Source organism: Geotrypetes seraphini, chromosome 3 (assembly GCF_902459505.1).
Source record: "Geotrypetes seraphini chromosome 3, aGeoSer1.1, whole genome shotgun sequence".
Taxonomy (NCBI): Eukaryota; Metazoa; Chordata; class Amphibia; order Gymnophiona; family Dermophiidae; genus Geotrypetes; species Geotrypetes seraphini.
Window position 1 is genome coordinate 372,059,034 of NC_047086.1, and position 13,228 is coordinate 372,072,261.

General features: G+C 45.1%; 1 protein-coding gene across 1 annotated transcript in view; it reads left to right on the plus strand.

The window, feature by feature from the left end:
- Window positions 1-1,877: 1,877 nt before the first annotated feature.
- Window positions 1,878-13,228, plus strand: part of TJAP1 (tight junction associated protein 1) — a 98,036-nt gene continuing 86,685 nt past the window's right edge. Inside the window, exon 1 of the mRNA XM_033938793.1 lies at window positions 1,878-1,936. The gene's annotated coding sequence lies outside the window, so the exon portion shown is untranslated. The remainder of the gene's footprint in view (window positions 1,937-13,228) is intronic.

Genomic DNA, 13,228 nt, shown 5'->3' on the forward strand with positions numbered 1-13,228 from the left:
TATACATTTAACAGATGCCCTGACGACCTTCATGCGAAGGGGCCGATATAATAAAAAGTCCGCTAGGCTTTGCGCACAACTTAGAGCACAAAATTGGGTGCAAAAGCCAAACTATCATGGGTTCCCTATTTTACACCAAGTGTTGCATTCAAACTGTGCACAAAGGTTCAACTGACATCAGTGCACGGCACAGAGAAGTGTGCGGAAGACAGGAAGGGTTTTCTAATACTGGGTAGTAAATGACACGTCCCCAGCCCCGCAGGAACTCAATTTTCCCATCCTGTCCCCGCGAGTTTTGTCTCTGTCCTTGCCCCATTCCTGTAAGCTCTGCCTTGACCACACAAACCTCAAACACTTCTGATTTTAAAGTGCTTGAGCCTTGTGCAGATGAAGATGGAGCTTGCAGGAATGGGGCAGGGACAGGGAAAAATTTGTTCCCGTGTCATTCTCTCATGGTTCATAGACAATTGCGCGCAGACAAAGAGGCGCGGACAAGTGAGCGCGAGGACAACTGAGCGCGAAGACAAGCTAGCGCAAGACAAGCTAGCGCAAGACAATTGAGCGAAAGACAATTGAGCGCAAATTATTTTCTGTAATGTGCACGAGCGGGACAACTGAGCGTGAGACAACTGAGCGAGAGTCATGTGAGCGCCGGCAGGTGAGCGCAAGACAATTGAGCGCAAGACAAGCTAGCGCAAGACAATTGAGCGAAAGACAATTGAGCGCAAATTATTTTCTGTAATGTGCACGAGCGGGACAACTGAGCGTGAGACAACTGAGCGAGAGTCATGTGAGCGCCGGCAGGTGAGCGCAAGACAATTGAGCGCAAGACAAGCGCGCTGAATTGTCATTGCGCTGAGTTATCGTTGCGCTCAATTGTCTGGCGCTCAGTTATCATTACGCTCAATTGTCTTGCGCTGAGTTATCCTTGCGCTCAATTGTCTTGCACGCTATTGTCTTTGCGCGGTATTATCTTTGCGCTGAGTTGTCTTTGCGTTTTTTGTTGGCGTGCGATTGTCTTGCGCGCAATTGACCTGTCACTTTCTCTAATACTGGAGCTTTAACGCAAGGCCTGAGGAAGCTAAGGTTTTTTAGCTTGTTCTGCAATTAGAGTTAGTAAGGATTTCATGCTTGTTTCTTTCTTTACCATGAGCATATAGGACCCCACAATCTTTTTCAGGCTTCCATGTAGGGGTTGGGTTATAACAAAATGACTCTACAGTAGGCCGCAATTCTGGTCACCATATCTCCAAAAAGATAAAACAGAATTAGAAAAGATACAGAGAAGGGTGACGAAAATGATAAATGATAAAAGGAATGGGATGACTTCCCTATGAGGAAAGGCTAAAGCGGCTAGGACTCTTCAGCTTGGAGAAAAGACGGCTCAGGGGAGATATGAGAAAGGTCTACAAAACACTCCAGACTCCGCCCCTTCCACCTTGCCGCGCTATATGCTTGGAACAAGCTACCCAAATCCCTACGGCGGGCTCTGTCTCTGGCAGTGTTCAAGGCCCAGTTAAAAGCCCACCTCTTTGAGTGCTTTCAACTCCTAACTCCTCTCACCTTGGGTTCTGCATCCCCAACCCTATATGTCCTGTGTGTCTGTCCAAGTTAGATTGTAAGATTTTACAATACAAGTTTTTATCCTAAGCAACACATACCAATGATGGTAGAGGATGGGTTACAGAAAGTTGTAAGGAGGTGGGGTGATACAGGCTGTGTAAAATGCTGCAGCTGCTGTAATTATTCCCTGGAGTTTGACCCTGCTCCACATCTCAAGCAGTGGATGGACTTTGGGCTGGCTGCTTGTCTGTTGATTCTGGTTTACAGTGAAAGCCTATGTACAGTTTCTCCTCTGCTCTCAGAGTCTATCCTGTACCCAAGAGCAGCTGCCATCATTGCCTCCATCCTTGGGAGACTTCAGGGCTGAAGCGAGGTATGCCAATGTACATTAACCATATTTGTTCTCCTTTCTGTCAGTGCAGGTATTGAGCTTCTGTCTAGAAGAGAGAATGACATAGGGACAAGTTTTTCCTCATCCCCGCAGGAACTCATTTTCTCGTCCCGTTCCCGCGAGTTCTTTTCCTGTCCCTGCCCCATTCCTGCAAGCTCTGTCCTCATCTGCACAAGCCGCAAACCCTTTAACATCATAAGTAGCAACATTCTAGAGCTCAGATTGTGATGTCAAAATGCCTCATTCCACCAGTGCCTAAGCTCCGTTTTCATCTGCACAAGCCTCAAACACTTTAAACTCATAAGTAGCAAAATTCTAGAGCTCAGATTGTGATGTCATAATGCCTCATTCCACCAATGCCTAAGCTCTGACCTCATCTGCGCAAACCTCAAACACTTTAAAATCAAAGTGTTCAAGGCTTGTGCGGTTAAGGCTGAACTTACAGGAATGGGGCAGGGAAAGGGACAGTGACAAAACTCACGGGGACGGGGAAATTACGTTCCTGCGGGGATGGGGAAAAATTTGTCCCCCGTGTCATTCTCTAGAACAGTGGTTCCCAACCCTGTCCTGGAGGAACACCAGGCCAATTGGGTTTTCAGGCTAGCCCTTATGAATATGCATGAAGCAAATTTGCATGCCTATCACTTCCATCATATGCAAATCTCTCTCATGCATATTCATTAGGGCTAGCCTGAAAACCCGATTGGCCTGGTGTTCCTCCAGGACAGGGTTGGGAATCACTGCTCTAGAATACTCAGCTGCCAGAGGTATCACATGTCACTTTCAGCATGCAGGATTCTGGTCCATCTATAACAGGGGTCCCTGACCCCCGATCCATGGTCCACTAGCAGGCTGTGGCCATCTGACAGCCAGGCCGCGAGAGATTCCCTTGTGCAACATCTTTCCATCCCTCCTTCCCATCCCGCACAGCAGAACCCCACCAACCCTCCCACCGCAAGGCCGACATACCTCTGCTCCAAATAGCAACGGCGGCAGCAGTGAACAGGCTGCTTCGCTACCTGTGGCCTTCCCTCTGCCGCTGTGTCACTGATGACATCTAGGGCAAGATACCAGTGCTGATTCCCTGTATTTTACTGATAGACTTGCAATATCCTCCCAAATAAGTGAGAGTTTGTGCCCAGCAACACAGGAATTTTAGATTTAAACTGTAAGTCTGGACACACCAATATTAATGCTTCCAATTTCTGAGTTTCCCCCATGAAATACTGTGGGAACTCAATAGACACCGTGATATATCCCGCATAAGGGCAGTTATGATTGAAACCCCTTAAATCTAATCCCTGCAGTGGCTGTAGGGCAATGTCCCGCAAACTTTTGGTGCCGTGGCACACTAAACCTGGTGCCATGGCCGGAAGGCAGCCAGAAGTGTGCGTTCGTTGACGCGATGACATCATTTTGTCGACATCCACGCATGCGCGGAGGCCCTCAGGCCACGACCCTGAATCTGTCACTTTGCCGGTGGGGGATCCTGGAGGAGGGGAAGTGCGGGGAGAGGAGGAGAGTCGTCAGCGCCGGCCGCCTCTCAATATGAGAGGCACACGCTGTAAGCAGTCAGCCGGCACCTCTCCTCCTTGCCGGCATCTCGCGGCACACCTGGAATCTAGTGTGCCACGGCACACAGTTTGCGAGACACTCTTGTAGGGGAATGTGTGACAGTTTTGTATCATAGAAACGATGGTACACCAGAGAGACTTGAGACCCACTATCCAGCAGAGCTTGGATGGTCACACCTCCCAAATGGATAGGGGCAGCAGTCTTGGGCCCCACCACCCCTCCAAGGCATAGAAGTATCTTCCCAATCAAATCTACTAGGGCAGGGGTAGGAACTCCGGTCCTCAAGAGCCGTATTCCAGTCGGTTTTTTAGGATTTCCCCAATGAATATGCATTGAAAGCAGTGCATGCAAATAGATCTCATGCATATTCATTGGGGAAATCCTGAAAACCCGGCTGGAATACAGCTCTCGAGGACCGGAGTTCCCTACCCCTGTAATAGAGGGTGATTGACAACTGCCCACATACAACGCTTTGGGGCATTCCTTTTTTTCCCCACGACCTCTCACTGTGCTGTGAATCAGCAGAGGTCTGAGCTTTTCCCGGGGCAGCTAAAGAGGATCTGCGACCCTTCTGGTAGTGTCCTAACTTCCCACACCTAAAACAGGAACCCATATGCCTACTCTGCTTACTTGTCTGGCCCCCTATTTCTTTGCTGATTGAGTTCTTGTTGTGGGCCCTGTTTCATGACAGAATAAATTCTTCCCCTCATAACATCATGCTACTTGAAAGGGTCCAGAGAAGAGCGACTAAAATGGTTAAGGGGCTGGAGGAGCTGTCGTACAGCGAGAGATTAGAGAAACCGGGCCTCTTCTCCCTCGAACAGAGGAGATTGAGAGGGGACATGATCGAAACATTCAAGATACTGAAGGGAATAGACTTAGCAGATAAAGATAGGTTGTTCACCCTCTCCAAGGTAGGGAGAACGAGAGGTCACTCTTTAAAGTTGAAAGGGGATAAATTCTGTACAAACGTAAGGAAGTTCTTCTTCACCCAGAGAGTGGTAGAAATCTGGAACGCTCTTCCAGAGGCTGTTATAGGGGAAAATACCCTCCAGGGATTCAAGACAAAGTTAGACAAGTTCCTGGTGAACCAGAACGTACGCAGGTAAGGCTAGACTCAGGGCACTGGTCTTTGACCTAAGGGCTGCTGCAGGAGCACGATGGACTACTAGTCTGACCCAGCCGTGGCAATTCTTATGTTTTTATGCTGCAATGCAGCCAGTTGGGGCTTCAAATCATCTGTTTCATGAGAGCCCAAGGGTACTCAAGGAACTAAAAGACGTAATAGCGGAGCCACTTCGACAGATATGCAACCTATCCTTAAAAACCGGAGAGATCCCGGAGGATTGGAAAATAGCAAATGTCACGCCCATCTTCAAGAAGGGCGCAAGGGGGGACCCGGGAAACTACAGGCCGGTGAGCCTGACCTCAGTCCCGGGAAAGATGATGGAGGCACTGATTAAAGACAGCATCTGTGAACACATCGAAAAAAATGGGCAGCTAAAACCGAGTCAACATGGCTTCTGTAAGGGTAGGTCATGCCTCACAAACTTATTGTACTTCTTTGAGGGAGTGAACAGCCAGGTGGATAAAGGGGAATCTATAGACATCATTTACCTTGACTTCCAAAAAGCCTTTGACAAGGTGCCACACGAGAGACTGCTTAAAAAGATATGGAACCACGGGGTACAAGGGGAGGTCCACCGATGGATCAAAAACTGGCTGGCAAACAGGAAGCAGAGGGTTGGCGTAAAGGGCCACTACTCAGACTGGAAAGGGGTCACGAGCGGAGTTCCGCAAGGGTCGGTGCTGGGACCGCTCTTGTTCAATATCTACATAAATGATCTAGAGGCGGGAACTAAGTGTGAAGTCATTAAATTTGCAGATGACACCAAACTATACAGCAGGGCTCAAACCAAGGAAGACTGCGAGGATCTCCAAAAGGATCTAACGCAGCTGGAAAAATGGGCCGAAAAGTGGCAGATGAGCTTCAACGTGGGGAAATGCAAGGTCATGCACGTGGGGAAAAAGAACCCGATGTTCACATACAAAATGGGGGGAACACCACTAGGGGTTAGTAACCTGGAGAGAGACCTGGGAGTGATGGTAGATGCAACACTGAAGGCATCGGCGCAATGCGCCACAGCCTCTAGGAAAGCAAACAGAATGCTGGGTATCATTAAGAAGGGTATTACGACCAGGACGAAGGAAGTCATCATGCCGCTGTATCGTGCAATGGTGCGGCCGCATCTGGAGTACTGTGTCCAGTACTGGTCGCCGTACCTCGAGAAAGACATGGCGGTACTTGAGGGAGTACAAAGAAGAGCAACCAAACTGATAAAGGGAATGGAAAATCTCCCATATACCGACAGATTGAAGCAGTTGGGACTTTTCTCCCTGGAGAAGCGAAGACTTAGAGGAGACATGATAGAAACCTTCAAGATCCTGAAGGGCATAGAAAAAATAGACAGGGGCAGATTTTTCAAATTAAGGGGCGCCACAAGTACAAGGGGGCACTCGGAGAAATTGAAAGGGGACAGGTTTAGAACAAACGCTAGGAAGTTCTTTTTCACTCAGAGGGTGGTGGATACATGGAACGCGCTTCCAGAGGCTGTTGTAAACAAGAAAACATTAAATGGTTTCAAAGAAGGTTTGGATAGATTCCTAGAAGAGAAAGGGATTGGGGGGTATAGATAGGTATAGACCATTGCTCAGGCAATGGGCCTGATGGGCCGCCGCGGGTGCGGACCGCTGAGCAGGATGGACCTATGGTCTGCCTCAGCGGAGGCAACTTCTTATGTTCTTATGTTCTTATGTAGCTGCCATGCCCACGTTACCCCTCTCCTCAAGTCACTTCACTGGCTCCCCATCCGCTTCTGAATACAGTTCAAACTCCTCTTACAGTAACACAGCTGTGAAGGTTCTGGTGGCCCCAGGGGAAGAGGCTAATCCCAGTGCCTACCTTTACCTGCCAAACAAAGTTTAATATTGAAAAGCGTGATGCAGTGGTACAGTAACTGGGGGGGGGGGGAGTGTACCTCTTTAAATGTTCGCCAGTGTGAGCAGCATCTTCCACTTGCTGCTCACACCGGCCTCAGCTCCCGTCTGATGTCACTTCCTGGTCATGGGGAAGAGTGGGGGGGGGGGGGGGGTGCACAGCACGGTGACACAGGGCGCAACCTCCTATGCTATGCCACTGATGACATGATGTCCAATTTTATGTTTTTATAGGGTGATCACAATTATAGAGTTTAATAATAAAAATCTTAGAAAGGGAGCAGACAAGCTAAGGACTTAACCATTAATTGGGGACTGGGGGGGGGGTATGAGGATGAAGGTTTACCTAGGGCACTCAATACTCTTGCACTCAGTGGTGTAGGGAGGGTGAGCGGCGCCTGGAGCGGTGGCACCCCTCCCCTGCCACCTTCCCCACCCCCCTGCCATGCATGTGCACTCCTTACCTTTTTAACTTAGGCGAGAGCAGCCACCAACTTACTGCCCGCATCGGCTTCGGTGCTCTCTCTGATGTCACTTCCTAGGTGCGGGTCCCGGAAGTGACGTCAGAGAGCGCGCCAAACCCAATGTGGGCAAGCTGGTGGCTGCTTGCACCATGCCAAAGTTTAAAAAGTACGGGGGAAGGGAAAGGGTGCATGTGTGGCAGGGTGAGGAGTGGGACAGGGGAGTGGAGAGGAGGGTCCGCCCCCGGCGCTCTGAGGAAGATGGTGCCCAGGGCGGACACCCCCCCCACAACGTACTACGCCATTGCTTGCACTAGCTCTGCTAACTCACTGACTCTGTGATCAGGATGAGTCCCTTTATTTCTCTCTTTTTCAGTTCTAATCCCAGCTCTGTCATTGACTGTCTGTGGTTTCTAAGTGAGTCTCTTTCTCTCTCTCTCTCTGCTTGTCAGTTTGAATCCCAGCTCTGTCACTGACTCTACGATTTCTGGGTAAATCCCTTAATCTCTCTATGCCTCTTTTTATTGAGCTCCGCATCTCTTTTTACATTGTTAAATTAAGAACATAAGAATTCTTATCCCGCTACATCCTACAATTCTGTGCAAGTAACAACAATACATACATAATAAATTAAGAAACAAACAACATAATATCACTAATACTATTTCTTTATAACAACACAGTTCAACAAGTCACAACAGTGCATTAAAAAAACCCCACAAATTACAGGTGCCATTAAGAAAATGCTCGACCAACAGTCCATCTAACCCAGTTATCTCGTCTTCACGGTGACCAATACAGGTTACAGGTACCGTACCTGGCAAAAACCCAAATAGTAGCAACATTCCACGCTACCATCCCAGGCAAGCAGTGGCTTCCCCATGTCTATCTCAATAGCAGATTATGACATTTTCCTCCAAGAACTTGTCCAAACCTTTTTTAAAACCAGCTACATTAACCACTCTTACTACATCCTCTGGCAATGTGTTCCAGTGCTTAACTATTCTCTGAGTGAAAAAAAATTTCCTCCTATTGGTTTTAAAAGTATTTCCCTGTAACTTCATCGAGTGTTCCCTAGTCTTTGTAATTTTTGATGGAGTGAAAAATCGATCCACTTGTACCCGTTCTACTCCACTCAGGATTTTATAGACTTCAATCATATCTCCCCTCAGCCGTCTCTTTTCCAAGCTGAAGAGCCCTAACCTCTTTAGTCTTTCCTCATGCGAGAGGAGTTCTATCCCCTTTACCATCCTGGTCGCTTTTCTTTGAACCTCTTCTAGTCCACTATACTTTTTGAGATAAGGTGACCAGAACTGAATGCAATACTCATGATGAGGTCGCACCATATAGTGATATAGATGCATTATGAGTAACATTCTTAGGGCTTCTTTTACGAAGGCGCGTTAGGGCCTTAACATGCGGAATAGCACGCGCTAACCTGCCGCGCGCGCTAGCTGCTACCGCCTCCTCTTGAGCAGGTGGTAGTTTTTCGAGTAGTGCGCGCTAATCTGGTGTGTGCGTTAAAAATGCTAGCGCACCTTCGCAAAAGGAGCCCTCAGTCTTGTTCGCCATTCCATTTCTAATGATTCTTTTTTTGGACACTGCCACACGTTTGGGTGGAAGGTTTCAGTGTATGGTCTAGCATCTACATTGCTATTGCGACGCACTTGCATTTTGAGGCTTTGATTCAGGAAGGCGTTCGTTTGATACCTTTATTGCAGTTTGACCCATACCTTACTTACCATGGACCCCTGAGGAAGGCGTGTTATCCGAAACACGGACCATGTCGGGTCCCCTGGTTGGTAATAAGGTTGTACATTTACTACATTTCTTCTGGTATAATAAACTTGGCCTGCATCCTGTACATAGTCTGCAGATTGTGTTTTGTTTTTTGGTCTAGCAAATGATGCACCGTTGGAACTAGCTTAGCAAAGGGCACAGTTTACTTGCTTGTTATGATGTGTTTCAAGGACTAGGTGAAAACTTGAATTCAATTGGCCCCTGTGCTTTCTAATCAACCTGCAAGTCAGAACATATTCTTTTTAAATACCTACAAGCTTGCTGCTTCAAGCCCACCAGAGCTTTCTGCATGCCGGAGACCGAGACAGACAGGTACAGTGTGGGGGTGGAAAAAAAAAACAGGTGTTTTTTCAGCTTCAGTAAGAAGAAACAACACATTACTATTGATTCCCAAAAGGAGGTGAGTCGGACTAAAATTAGGCAAATGTAACTTCTGTAATGCCATCTGAGGGGTCCAGTGATTTGACCTTTTTTCTTTTGTGGTTCACGATGTCACTGGAAAATTCCTCAGTGCAATTGCAGCCTCCTTCTTTCCAGTTGCCTCCATGCATTCTTTTCTTGCAGGAGCTCCTGGAAGAAGGGGGAGGGAGTGAAAAGTTCGTAGAACTCGGTGTTTTATATCTCTGAAATGCTAAGAAGCATCTCTCCTTGCAACCTTTAACCTGTCATAAGAACAGTGGAAACCTTCTTTAACTAAAAGCTTACAACTAGTGTGCAAAAAGTACCCCACAGCCTCCCCTAGACGAACTCTACAGTTTGTGGTGCAGATTGTGCATTACCTTGATGCTCTTCTGCTTCTAGAAGCATCCAGTTAGGAAGCAGTATTGTTGCTGTGATTTATAGAACCCCTTACAGGATTTCACTAATGCAATGTAATGTAATTAGATGTGTGTTTAGTGTAGAGTTACCAGATTTTTGTCTGGAGAAACCTGGACACATGGCCCCACCCCTTTCTACCTCTAGCCCCGCCCCCACAAAGCCTCATCTTTGTTTTCCGGGAGGTTAGGGCTTTCCAAAACCTGGACAAACTACCGGGTTTTGGAAAGTCCGTCTGGGTTTTCCCAGATGTCTGGTAACCCTAGTTTAGTGAGATATAAAAACTATTGGATTTTTAAAAATAACTTTAATTGTTTATTGAACTTTTCCACACCAATAAAAAAGACTGAAACATAAAGAATCCCTTACTCCTTTTTCGGATGGCCATCTTATAAATATTGGGGTTGATATGTGAAATGATTTAGCCAGCCCAAATCAGCTTCAAGCCAGTTAAATTGCTTGTTTGGGGCTAACTGGTCTTATTCAGTGGCACTTAAGTGTTTAGGCCTAGATTCTATAAACAGCGCCAATATCGGCAGCCGCTGATTGGCATGTCATTGATATATCAAGTAGATTTTATTACCAGACCTCAAACACCCAAGGCACTACTTTATTGATTTTTCGTGCCCTTACTGGGGTGATGTGCTCATCATCGGTCTTGGTAAAGTGACGTGTGCAAATTAATTTTAAAATTGGTTTTAACAGGCTCTAAAAAGTTATAAAGTGCTTCTAGTGCTGTAAAGGGAAGGCACTTACCTGACGGCTGCCCAACCGTTTCACTCTTGGTTTCATCAGGGGCTAGGCCTCCTTAAATATATGCACCAATTTCTAAAAGAGAACCCAAAAAACTTGATAATCAATTTAAAATGTGAAAATCCTAACATATTGATGTATTAGCATTTATTTCATAATTCCCAAAATCAACTCATTAATAATAAGTTGAAAATTAATAATTATTATTAATTATATAATTTCATTATTAAATATTATTGTGAATCTCTAAGCCATAAAACATGTTACCTAATTTTATTGTGATGTGAATAGATCTTTCTAAAACCTCAACAGTGGATGATATTAATATACTTAATCTTCCTAACCGTATGAATTTAATCATAATTATCTAAATGTATGAAGTGCACACGCTAAACAAAGGTTATTACTGAGTATAATCAAAAACTCTCAACTTAAAATGACCAAAAAATCTAAAAGACTGCAATAGTAAAATGATTTCCTGGAAAGTTCTGGTGATAATGTCTCTACCAGAGCAACCCTCTTTGTGGCGTGCTCTTCAGAGAAAATTGGTCTTAAAAGCATATTTCAAGAATAAAGATGCTTCTTTTTTAGTCAGAACTTGAAGATTCAAATCTTTCCGGATGTGGGAAGAGCTACACATCTGCGTAGAAAGTTATTTCTTGGCTTTAAACCCCAGATGCTGGCTATAGGAACCACTTTTTTTTTTTTCAGTTCCCCTGCAAATGTATGGTGGGCTGGCAAGGAAAGAATTTTGTATTTTTTTTAGATCCAACTCAGAAGCTTTTTTGAAAACATACAAGAAAGTATAATTATTTAGGTGAAGTGAAAGTTCTCATTATTGAAAGCTCTAGGATATGAATAGGGCCTTGCTTTTTTTTTTTTTTTAACTCCCCCCCCCCCCCCCCCCACTTTTTAAAAAGCCACATTATGATGGGGTTAGTTGCTTTCAAGTTGTAACAGTTGATTGTCTTTGTGAAAAGCACATATTATATCTGTTTGCTGTTGAATTTGGAAACTTTAATAAAAAGATTTAAACAAAACAAAACAAAAAAGCCACGTTAGGCTTCTTTTATCACCGGCCATGGCGGTATTAGCTCCGACGTTCATGGGAATTCTATAAGCATCGGAGCTAATACCGCCGGCGGTGGCGATAATAAATCTTTATGTGGCTGTGTAAAAGGAGCCCTTAATTTCTAATAATTTTTTTTTCTTTGCTAACACTTTGTCATCTTGGACCCGTGATGTGGGTTATTGTGATAATGTTTCTTTAGAAATATGCCATGTCTCATATTACGTTTATGTGTAGAAATAGCAATTCTTTAATTTATATATTTAAAAAATCTCCCTTTTCTGAGGTTGCTTTTAAATCTTAACCCTATTTTTTTTTTCTTCAGTAAATGAAATTGCCACAGTCCTTTTCCTCGACAATTTTATAAATAAATAGTAGAAGTTCTTGGGTATCCAGGCCGAGGACTGGGGTGTTCACTGTGTTTGCCCTCTCTGTGGAATGCTGTCTGCTGCTCTGTGTTGTTTTTTTGGGCTGGAAGAGGATGCGGCTGGTTTGCATTCCTGCGTGTCTCTAGTCGCTGCGGCGTGCCTTTTGTGCCCTGTGGCTACAGGTTTTCAGGGAGACATGAAAGGTGTGTTGCTGTGCACAGAGTAGTGTGCAGCTCGTGCCTTTCCTGGACACACCTGAGCGCCTGCAGGCACGCGGGGGAGGAGCCGCCAGCCACGCTCCAGCTTCACATTAGCACTCAATAGCCAAACCCTGGAATGTGGCAGGAACGTGCAGTGAGGAGTCACTGGAAGGGCAAGTCCAAGCAACTGCGGGGGAGTATATTAGCTGAGTAAAAGCCCAACTCCATCCTTTCAGGCCTCAATGAAAGCCAGGGCTGAGGGAGTTTGATGCGTTCAAAATAGAGAGGTGCTGCCACCAAGCCGTACTGCTAGAAACAGAGAACAGGCAAACAGATTCACCAAGTTCTACTCGCCTGACAATCTCGCATATGTTGCCGGGGCTTAAGTTAAGAAAGAGAGCATAGTTTTATAAAATGCAGAGAGAGCAATAACAAGAACAATTGCAGAATTTTACAGAGATTTTCCTTTTCAGTCTGATTCTTTCTCTGTTTTGGAAAATGTGAATTTCTGATCTCTTTGTATTATGTACAGGAAAGGAGGAAATGCATTTCTATTTTTCCTCCAAAATTATACAGATTTTCTCTCTCTCTCTCTTTTTTTTAAATTATTAATCAAATTGAAACAACGATTACAAGTACGCACATGCACAAGAAAAACATGAAAAATATTATAGGAAACTACAAGAATCAAAATGAAACTTTTCCTTAGACTACAATAAGTTATGAGAGTGACATCATTAAGCCCCTCCTCTTTACAAAATTGTGGCCGGTGCTAAAAACACACTACTACTACTATTTATTTCTATAGCGCTGAAAAGTATAATTAAGGTAAAGGACCTAACCTGAACAAACTCTATATAAATCAAAAGCCATTCAATATCAGTTCCCACCAGAGCTTTGCTTCAAATCTTAGAAGGCCTTTATTTGCTTGGGTAAGAAGGAAGCTTACCCCCTCTTCTGCGAAACTGCGCGGGGAGCCACGCTAGACGACCCACGGTGCTCCTGACACTCATAGAGTTCCTATGAGCGTAGGGAACAGCGCGGGCCATTCAGCACAGCTCTCTCTCTCTCTCTCTTTTTTTTTTTTTTACTTTATTTAGTTTTTAATGCCAACAAAAAGTGCAATACAATTTATATACAAATAAAAATAATCAGCAAAGCACTTATAATCAATCAGTATCTATACAAAAGATAAAAATTCCCTCCCCCATCCATCATTACCATCAGGAATAATA